Genomic DNA, 10562 nt, shown 5'->3' with positions numbered 1-10562 from the left:
ATACTTGCATTTGAAGAGATTCTTTAAGGTTGAAAAGCCCTTTAAATAATTACTGAAAATGGAATTTCATCCAAGATGAACAATGAAGACAATGTTGAATATTAATTCCTCTAGAGCAGTACCGCATTTGACAATGCCTGGAGAAATATTTGGTTGTCAAAATTGGGGTGGGGATACTACATGTAGTTAGGGGTTAGAGGCCAGGGATCCTACTAAACATCCTACAATGCATTGGACAGGGTCCCCACAAGGAGGAGTTGTCCAACCCAAAATAACAACAGTGCAAAGTTGAGAAGATACCTGCTCTATAGTTATGTATAATCATTTGATCTGAAAGTATTGAACTCCACACTATTTAAGGGAATAAAAGAGCACTAAAATATTTCTTATTGAAGACAAAAATCATCCTGTGAAGTTTACAGTTTCTAATGAATAAGCATAAACCTATAACACAGAGAGCTAAAGATATTCAAATTATATGAAGTTTAATTTCAGGTATAATCAGCTAATAGGACTTGAGGTATTAGTTTAAATACATCCTGATATTTTATTTGGTTAATGTAATTACAATGAAAGATTTTTTTTTCCTATTTACTAGATGAAAATTTCCTCTTGTTCATTACTGATACTTACTTTAATGGAAAAATAATGCAATATTTGCTTGTGTGCATATGGATTATGGTATTAATAAGACAGTGCTTTGTATAGAAATATCTCAGTTTAGAAAAAACTCACACCACATTAAGTCCCATCAGTATTTATGGTGTTTCAGTTAATTTTGCTATAACCTTCAAATTGCAAATAAAAAATTCCTTTCAAGTTTTTAAATTTTGAAATTAAACAAATATTGGCCCCCATATACAGACAGCTGGTGAGCATTTGACATTAAGTGTCCTCGAAGAGTATAAAGTTAGCACAGTGAATTTCAGACAATTTTTTTTGTCATCAAATGTATTGTTGATCATATAAATGGTTATCCTTTGCCCTCAGTCCATGCACATAAAATTCTGATTGATGTCAGTGGGAGCCATGTGAGGCTTCTGAGGACACTGAAGTTTGAAACTTTATGGTGTTTTCAGAATATTTTTGAAGTCCAGTTACTGAGAAGAAATACACTGTTTAAAAAGTAGTTCTCTGGGGCTTATTCTTATCCACTAGGAACAGGTTTAGATTGCCTGTTTCAAATGCAGTGTTAGGCTGGAATTGCAAAACACAATATGGGTAGTGAGTAGTTGATTTCTAATGGATTGTTTCAGTTGATTTCAATGCCAGATTTATAGCCTTGGGGGCCCATAGTGGCAAACCATCCACCACTCTTTTTGAGCATTAATATTCATGAGTTTCTTTCATTCAGTTGCACTAGTGGTAGATATTTTCTTTTATTCATAATATTGCTATAATTTGCATGCATTACTTTTATTAACATAGTCTACAAATTTCATTAAACAGAACAAGTGAGATCACTTTTGCATCAACAAATTTGTTAGTGAATTTCACTTTTACCTTTTGATGAAGTATGTTTTTATAAAACTTCTTCATTTTTTATTGATGCTTATCTTGATAAATATATTTAAGTACTCAACAAATAAATCTCCTTGAATTTATTCTTACAGCAAGAGATGGGATCTTAGGGTAATCACAAACAACCATCAAAATGATGGCAAGTGATGGTTCATCTCAGGAGATCTTAAGTATATAAGTCTGCTATTCAGCATATAACATTTAACATTTATAACAATATTAAATACATCAGTTGTTTTAAAATGAAACAATTTTTGAGTAATCTGGATCTCTTATGTAACAGGGCTAAAATCTGGGCATTCAATTACTAAATGAAATGTGCTAAATAAGATAAGGAAGACTTGCTTAATCTCATTCACCAAAATATTTAGTCCAGTTTACAGATTCTTTTTAAGAAAATTCATATCATGTATAGAAATAATTATACATTTTTAATCAGAAACAAATTTTTTGTTATCTGATAGCTCCATGTCTCCCATTTGAATATCTAAATGCCATAACCCAAGTTAAATGTCCTAAATTTTGTCTTTCTTGTCTTTTTGTGCTACTTATGGTTTTCATTTTGGAGCATAATTAAGTTGTGCTTAGAGCTACTGAATCTGAGAATCTTCTCAGAAAAATCTTTGTCATTTTGCTACTTTAATCTTATTACTTCCATGCAGGCTCAATACTCTTGACAGCTCATCCAGCATGAGCCTGATAATCCTTCTCAATCAAAACTGAAGGAAAGTGCTGAAACAGCAATCAAGAGAAGGGATGTTTCAGAGAAGAAAAAGAATTGACAGACAGCCTTTCAACCAGGAGCTAACCTTTATTTTCAGGAAGATTTCAGGGAGAGTATGCAGAAGTCAAGATTAAGACAATGAAAGTTCAGAAGACAGGAAGCAGAATGTAGAAATGGAGCCAAGAGATAGAAGCAAGAAGACAGTAGAGAGACAGTTTAATAACTTTGACTTTTTCTCTTGATAAAAGAGAGATATTGAAAAGCTTTAAGTAGGCAAATGATTCATTAGATTCACATTTTAAAATACTGGTTCTAGCTTTATGGAGAGAATGCAGTGAAATGAAGACAGAAGTCTCTGAGACAAGTTAGACTCTTGAGAGAAGATAATGTCCTGAGGTCATGCAGAAGATAAAATTAACATCCCTACAAGAAATAGAGTAGTGAATATCCAGGTCGTAGAACTGATTATATTTATTAGTTGGCTGAAGAAAAAGAGGGAATAAAAGAGTCAAAGATAATCTTAGATCTTGGGCTATTTTGCAGACAGAAATGTTCTTCAATGAGAAATACAATACAGATGATAAACCAACATTTTGGATAGCAAGATAAACCTAGTTTTAGACATATGGGGTTTTGGGATTCTATAGACATTCAAGTGTGAAAGTTTGGAAGTTACTTTTTAAGTTTATGTGCCACAGAAAATCACCTCTTCTGTTGCATAAACTATGCCTTCAATAGATTCCTCAAAAGTGAGTACTGCACCAGAGAACATGGAACCGCAAAGCTCATTCTCCTTGAATAATGACTTGTCTCTGAGGTTCTGCTAGAGAGGTCTCATTTGTTCCACCGGATCTATTCCACTCCTTGCCATCCTGCTCTGTACAGCTGGACTGTATCAGTGGATCCTTTGTTCTCTGGCTTCTGATCAATTTCAGCTGATAGTAAGAGATCAAAATGGAAGAGGAGAGTGAAGACACCCCTCTCTGTGGAATTGACACCAGCTGGTTGCATTAGACTGAATGTTTGTGTCCCCACCTCCCCCTCCAAATTTGTATGCAGAAACCTTAATCCCCAAAGTAATGGTGTTTGGAGGTGTGGCCTTTGAGAGGTAATTGGGTCATCAGGGTAGAAACCTCATGACAGGATTAGTGCCCTTATGAAAAGAGGAAGAGACAGGACCTCTCCCTCTCTCTCTGGCTGCATGTACTAAGCAATGACCATGTGAAGACATAACCAGGAATAGAGCCCTCACCAAAAACCTGACCCTGCTAGCACCCAACCCCTCCAGAAAGATGAGAAAAAAAATGTTTGTTGTGCAAGGCACCCAGTCTATGGTATCTTTCTTATAGCAGTCTGAGCTAACTAAGGCACTGGCTACTGAAAGGTCAGCCTCTTCATACAGACCTTCTTTTCCAGGTTTTGATAGCCAACCCTTCCTCTTCTTGTCCCATCAAGTCTAAATGCTATAAGCCACCAACCAGAACCCCACTTCTTGTTCACACACACTGTCACCAAATTACCTCAAGTTTTCTTACGTTCTTTTGACATCTTCGTAAACAGTCCGTTTATTACACTTCTCAAATTACTCAACTTGAGATCACCACTTTATTTCTGTGACAAATTAAAGGCTGAGGTTTGTGTTGTTTTGGTTTCTCCAATATCACCCTCAGCTGAACATAGTTATCTTTCATTCAGAAGGGAAAATATTATTAACAGAAAGAAAATTACATGATACAGAGAGATGTCCATGGGGTGAAAATATTTTTCTCCCTAGGTTTCACTAATGACTATAAAATTTTAAAATCTCATTGTTTCTCAAAGGGAATTAATTATGAAAACAAGACTAGTCCTCTTCCACTTGAGTGGAGTATAACTCACCCTCTAATCTGTGCAAGGCCAAACCTCCATGTGAGATGTTGTTCTATCCAAAAATACTATTTCTCTACATATAAAATAAGAAATTACCTGAGGAAGATTTTTCTTTCATTACAGAATCATAAATGAACACCACATCCAATGAAAATCAAAACTACTGTTTTTAATCCTTCTGAAAAAGAATGGAATGTCTTCAGTCCAACATTTACTGTTTGATTAAAAATATGGTTTATTTTAATATCACATTATGATCAATTATATAAGATGACAGGATAAAAGTTTCTGAACTTACAATAACAAGGTCAGATCAATATGAATGGGCATTTATTCAAGTTATTTAAATAAATGTTTGACTATAATATTTACAGACATCACTATTCTTAAGTGCCCACCAAATTATAAAAAGGTTTGTAAATTGCTCTCTTCAACTTCTCTTTTGACTTGCACTCCCAGAGAATTGTGTGCATTTGTCAACTTCCCAGCTCTATTTTAGTGTCCCTGTCATCATTCCCTCTGGGCCCCTATTCTCTGTCACACTATCCACAGGTGCTTTGCCATGTGTATTTCAAGATGAAAAGCAATTTATGAATGTAATTAAGCTGAAGTCTTACAAAAACCACATTTTAAAACTTATGTGTTATGCGTGTGTATAAATAGACAGATACAAATCCTTACAAAAACCTCCATAATGTCATTTTTTTCCCAACTATTTCAAATGAACAAGTAGCATTTAGTTTTCTGCAATGTCCTGACATCCAAAGCACACAGCTAGAATGACTACTATCTGCTCTCCAGGCCAGAGGAATCATTCTATTATCACTATTCTCAAAAGCACTTCCGTGTTTCATCTCTCTTTCTAGGACACCAATAAAATAGTCTCCAGAGAATTTAAGTTAAAAAAAAAATGCATGTAAAGTCATTGGCTTAAAGCAACTTCTCCTCTCTGACCTTTGATAGTTCTTAGGAAATACAGAGGTTTGGGCTACTCGCCTGTGCTTGGAGGGTGTATGTATGTGGGGAGTGGTCTGTGGTGCAAAAATATATTCACAGCAAAACTGTGCCTCTCAAATAATCCAGTTACAGATAAGAAAAACAATTTGCCAGACTTTGACATGGATGGAAGAAGAGCCTTCCAGCTCTTATGATATAGGAATTGCCAGAAAACATAGTGACCTCAGAGTCATATTGTTCTGATTATAGGTTATTAAACATAAGAATACATGTAAGTTTGATTTTTAAATGGGGAAAAATCAGTAAATTAGTCATGAGAATCTGCTTTGCTGCGTGTGTGTGTGTGTGTGTGTGTGTGTGGTTTCATTCTCCTCTATCCATCTTTATTCCATCCCTGTGAAACATATCTAGAGACTAGCTTAGCAAACATGCTTCTGACCAGTGCACTCATCATAGAGTGTGAATGAGTCTTAGTGTGACCTGAACCAGCACTGCCAGACCAGGTCCAGGACAGGATTTCTCAATATTAGCACTATGGACATTTTCATCCACGTAATTCTTTGTTGTCAGGGATGTCATACACATTGTAGAACGTTAAACAGCATCCTTGACCTCTAACACACTAGAACCAGTAGCATCCCTCTCCCCTTCCCCACCCATTTGTCACAATCAAGAATATCTCCAGACATTTCCAAATTTCCACTGAGGTGAGGGAGGACACAGTCACCCCCAGCTGAGAACCACTGGTTATAGGATAAAAAACATCATCGATAATGACCTGATTCTATAATGTTTGAATAAAACTATTTAAATGTTTCAAAACAAAACACACATGACTAGTCACATTGCCAGGCTAAAAGGTCTTTTTATTGTGTAAATAAGATCCCTTTTTTTCAGTTTAAACATTAGCAAATAAGAGGCAGAGTAACTGAATTGTTGAAGACCCTGCTTTTTGGATCCAGATTACCTCTTACTGGGTGACCCTGGGGAAATCATCCAACATCTCTGTCCCACGGTTTCTTCACTGGTAAATGGGGACAATTAATAACTATTTTATAATGTTGTTGAAGGATAAAACCAGTTAACATATGTAAAGTATATAGAATATTGCTGGGGATAAAAGGATGCACTCTTATTCTTTCAAAATAGAGGAATGGATCTTGAAAGAGGAGCTGACTTGTGCGTAGTACCAGCTCCATCACTAATTGCATATCCTCAGAAAAATCATAACTTCCTTCAGCCTCAGTTTCTTCATGTATAAAACATGGCCTTGAATGATATTCCAAAAGTCATAAAATTCCAAATTCTGAATCTTTGATTGTGAAATCATATTTTTCTAGCAATCTTTTTTTAAAAAGGCAGAATTTTATAGTTATATACACCATAGAAGAAATGTGCCTACCCATGAAAATTACTGTCTTGATCTAACATTTCACTGTAACATGCATAATTTCTAGCCACACAGAACATATATACAACACCGATGCACTTTTTTCTATTCGCTGTATTTTGCCTTCAGGAATCATTACTCAGATGAGCTTACTCCTCATAATACTGTCAAGAATGAATACCAGACATGAAAATAGTGCTAGTAGCTGAATTCTCTCCAAGTTTTCAGTAACTTTTGGTCTTAGTGGTATATCAGCTAAGGCATAAGCAGACAAGGAAATGGAGAAGTAGTAAATCTAGAAAAATGAGATTATAAGTGGAACACACACTGAACCAAGGAGTGTTACAAGGGAATTTCCAAGTTTAAAGCACAAACTCGAAGTTCTTAGAATGGAAAGAGGAGGGAATAATTATACCTGTTGTATTTCTAGATAAAAGGGAACATTTCTGGAGGGTAACCAGCCAGACACTTAGGGAGAGAGCATCTTACATTCTAAGAGCTACGAAAAGGGTGAGGGGGAGATATTAATAATCTTTTTTTCCAGTGGAAATATTTTGGTATGCCCCTTAAAAAGGGGCAATTTTAACTGACAACTGGGTTTCCTATCTCCCAAGAAAAAGCTCTGAATACAGTTTTATCACCATTCTGCTCAACTGTTCTGTGATAACAGAAAAAGTCCATTGGAGTTAGATGGCCCAAGATATTAGACTTCTCATGGAAAACACCAGTTTTCTGCCACATTCCTACTATCAAAGCTGTCACTCATCATTCCTTGGAGTGGGATGTGATCCAGTTGGTGCTGATCACGAGTGGCCTCCACCTGCAGTGGTTTGCAGCAGGGTTTCAGTTCCCAGTCAGAGATTGAAGTCAGGCTGGGGCAGTGAGAGAGCTGAATTCCAGCCACCAGACCACCAGGGACCAGTGGCAAGTGACAAGGCCCTGGCCCATATGGATTTGTAGAAAATGAATTTCCACAAAGAAATGGAAAGTAGTGAATCAAGTAAAGTGTTTATTAAGGGGAAAAAAAGTACATGTGGATAGACACACAGGTGGGCTCAGAGAAATAGCCATGCCCTCATGGTAGTTTGAATTCACTTATATGGGACATTTCTTCTGGGTTTCTTTTGGCCAGTCATCTTGCTTTGCCTGGTTCTGAGCCCAAATTTGGTCTATCTCAGGGTCCTCCCATGTGTGCGTGCACACCCCTTAGCCAAATGGATTCTAGTGAAGAGGCCTATTGGTAGGTTGACATCACTGCGTTTTTGACCTCTAAGGAGCCTTTCTGTGCATGCGTAGTCGGGAAGCTCTCCTTGACCTTGAGAATGAGAAATATGTGGTCTCTTATCTGGACAGGGCTTAGCTTCCCCTCCTCTTCATCTTGAAGTTTCTGTTCACAGGGGACAAACTCCAGCTGCTCAGCCTGGGTCCTATCAATCTCCTCCCTCAGTGCCACTGTACAAAGGACCCATTGGAGTAACTTCTCTTAAGCAGCCCCTCCAAAATCAAAAAAATATTTGACTCAATTTTATTTTAATTTATTTATATTTGACTCAACATGAAAGGAACTGGGGACTCTAAGGGTCTACCAACCAGCCACTTTGGTGCCCCTTTTGGAGGCAGTACTGACTTTTGTTACCCAACTGATATAGGTCCACTTGAGGGGTTCCAGCAATCCTAAATATTTTATTTACTCAGGGCCACTGTTCTTGGTGGAAGCCAGGCATTAAATAATCCCCTCCCAAAAACACTAACTTGCCTCTCGAATACCTAAAAGTGCTTAAGGAAAGACTAGCCCTCAGAAGAATGTGACGTTTTTTCCCAGTCAGGCTACCCTAGGTTTTGTGGAATTTTCCAACAGATAACTGAATCCTAATGTATGGGCAAACTGTGAATAGTTATCTTACTATATAAGTTATTCAATTATAAAGTGGGAATGAAATTTGTCTCTGATTCTAGGTGAAGTGATCATTATCCCTTTAGCTCTGGTAAGCATTCAGTTCAGCCTCACCTGATTGTCCAGGGTTGTTATGGAAAATGAAATTGTCCGAGACATCCTCCTTGTAGACCAAGGCAGATTCTATGCAATTGCTATACCTGTACCTGGATTAATGCCTCAGGAATTTGGAAGGGTCAGTACAGACTCTTAAGAAGAAAACTACCTAGATGTCTAAGGTGTACCTTGATGGTTAGGAGATCAGTTCAGCTGGCAGGTTTGGGACTCTGGAACATTTTTGAGGTTAGTACTTCAGGTTGACACATACTGCTGTTTGGTGTCCTGTTGAGGGTAGCCTTAATTAATTAACTGCTCTATATGAAAAATGGATTTCATCAGTCTCTGTTAGAGTAATCCAAGTGGCCAATGGAGTGTCATATTCATGGCCAGAAGACAAGACAGTGTAGAAAAGAGGAGTAGATATTTGAGCAATTCTCTATGGATTTCTTATGTTTTGGCACATCTTGCAGGAAGAGGCTCTGCCCTTTTGTTCAATAATGTTTGTGTAGTGAACAGCCCGGGTGGACATAGTGTCTCCTTCCTGAGCAAAAAGAAGTTTTTTTTTTTAAACTGTCTCCCTCTGTTCCAAAGGCCAGGCAGTTTTGCTTGAAGCCCACTGTAAAAGATCAGGATTTCCTAAACTCAGGATTCTTTTCCTATAATGCAACCCATTATGTGTCCAGGTGTCACTTGATCCTCCTTTACTTACCCTTTGGCAGTAGAGGCTCAGAGAAACATCATAAGAAAATGCTGCCATTCGGGCTGTAACTACTGCTATGATTAATAAACCATATTTTGTTACTGGCTCAGCAGTCTCATTTTCAGCCAGCATCCATGAAACTGTGGTTGACTAGTTTGCAAGTAGGATAAAATCTAAGACCCTTTTAGAATTCTTGAGACTAATTAACAGAAGTATGCTTCTGTCCCTCAACCACAAAACTAGCTTAAATAATAGTGAATTCTATTTTCTCTTTTGACATTGGACATTCTTCTGTTTGTTCTCTGTTATTCCCTAGCCACTCCACTGCCATGAGATTCTAGGATCCAAGGAGATCAAGAACAGTTCCACCACATATAGACAGAAGAAGGAAGCACTACCAGTTTCACTTTCCTTTGTCTGATCTTGCCTGCATTTTGTCTCTTTTACATGCATCTTGTTCTTGTACTTCTTTCTCCAACTCTGTGGAATTGGTGATATCTCTCCAATTTAAAAAGCAATTTAAGTATAAGTAAGTGTGAATTAAAAAGAACTTAAATGTTTATAAATATAATACAATATATAAGAAAAAAAATAAAATTTGCCTCATAAAAAAATGGCAAAATTTCACCAAGCTCTGATAAGACTTGATTCTTAGCTCCTGTGCCAGCTTTGTGAAAAAATCAGTTGTTCTGGGAACACCTCTTGGGGGTCCTTTTTCTTTTTCATTTTACATTCATTATGGCAACATTCTAAGCTAAGTAAATTCCATTTACTCAGATTATGGAGGTGAAAGTTTGTACCCTAAAGACTTATTAGATTATTCATTTCACATATCCAGAATCAAAATCTGCTTGAACTTGTTAAATATTGTCAGTATTCTTAATATAATCAGATAAAAATATTAGCAAAAACTAAAATAAAGTGTCCTAGGTTATGTTTGTTTGTTTCTAGATGTGTGTTTCCATGATTCTACAATCAATTAAATTTAACAGTAATAGACACAAATAGATATTTTTGCCATGTTTGTATATCATACTTAATGTTTATATGCATTTATTTACTTTCTTCAATTAAATAGCAAGTTATCTGGGAGCAGCAGAACTGGCTTCTCTTTTGTTGATATAAAATCTCTACTCAAGAAGCTTATATTTTTGGCCAGCTGCTTGCTATTTAGATTAAACACATTGATTTATCCACACTCCTTTTATCTTATAGGATATGTTTTTAAATAAACATTCATGTCAAATGAGCCACAAACTTCTAAACATATTGGCGTAAAAGTAAAAGAAAATGTGCATTAACATTAGAGATGATCTTATGTCTTAGTTCAATTATTCTTTGTAAGATATTACCATGTTTTTTAATCTAACAGCCACAAAGGGAAGACTCATGACCTTTCAAGTTTCTC

This window comes from Monodon monoceros, unplaced genomic scaffold, assembly GCF_005190385.1.
Source record: "Monodon monoceros isolate NGI ecotype Baffin Bay Population unplaced genomic scaffold, NGI_Narwhal_1 Super_Scaffold_11, whole genome shotgun sequence".
NCBI lineage: Eukaryota > Metazoa > Chordata > Mammalia > Artiodactyla > Monodontidae > Monodon > Monodon monoceros.
The sequence above is the reverse complement of the archived record's forward strand: the minus strand, read 5'-3'. Positions refer to the sequence as shown.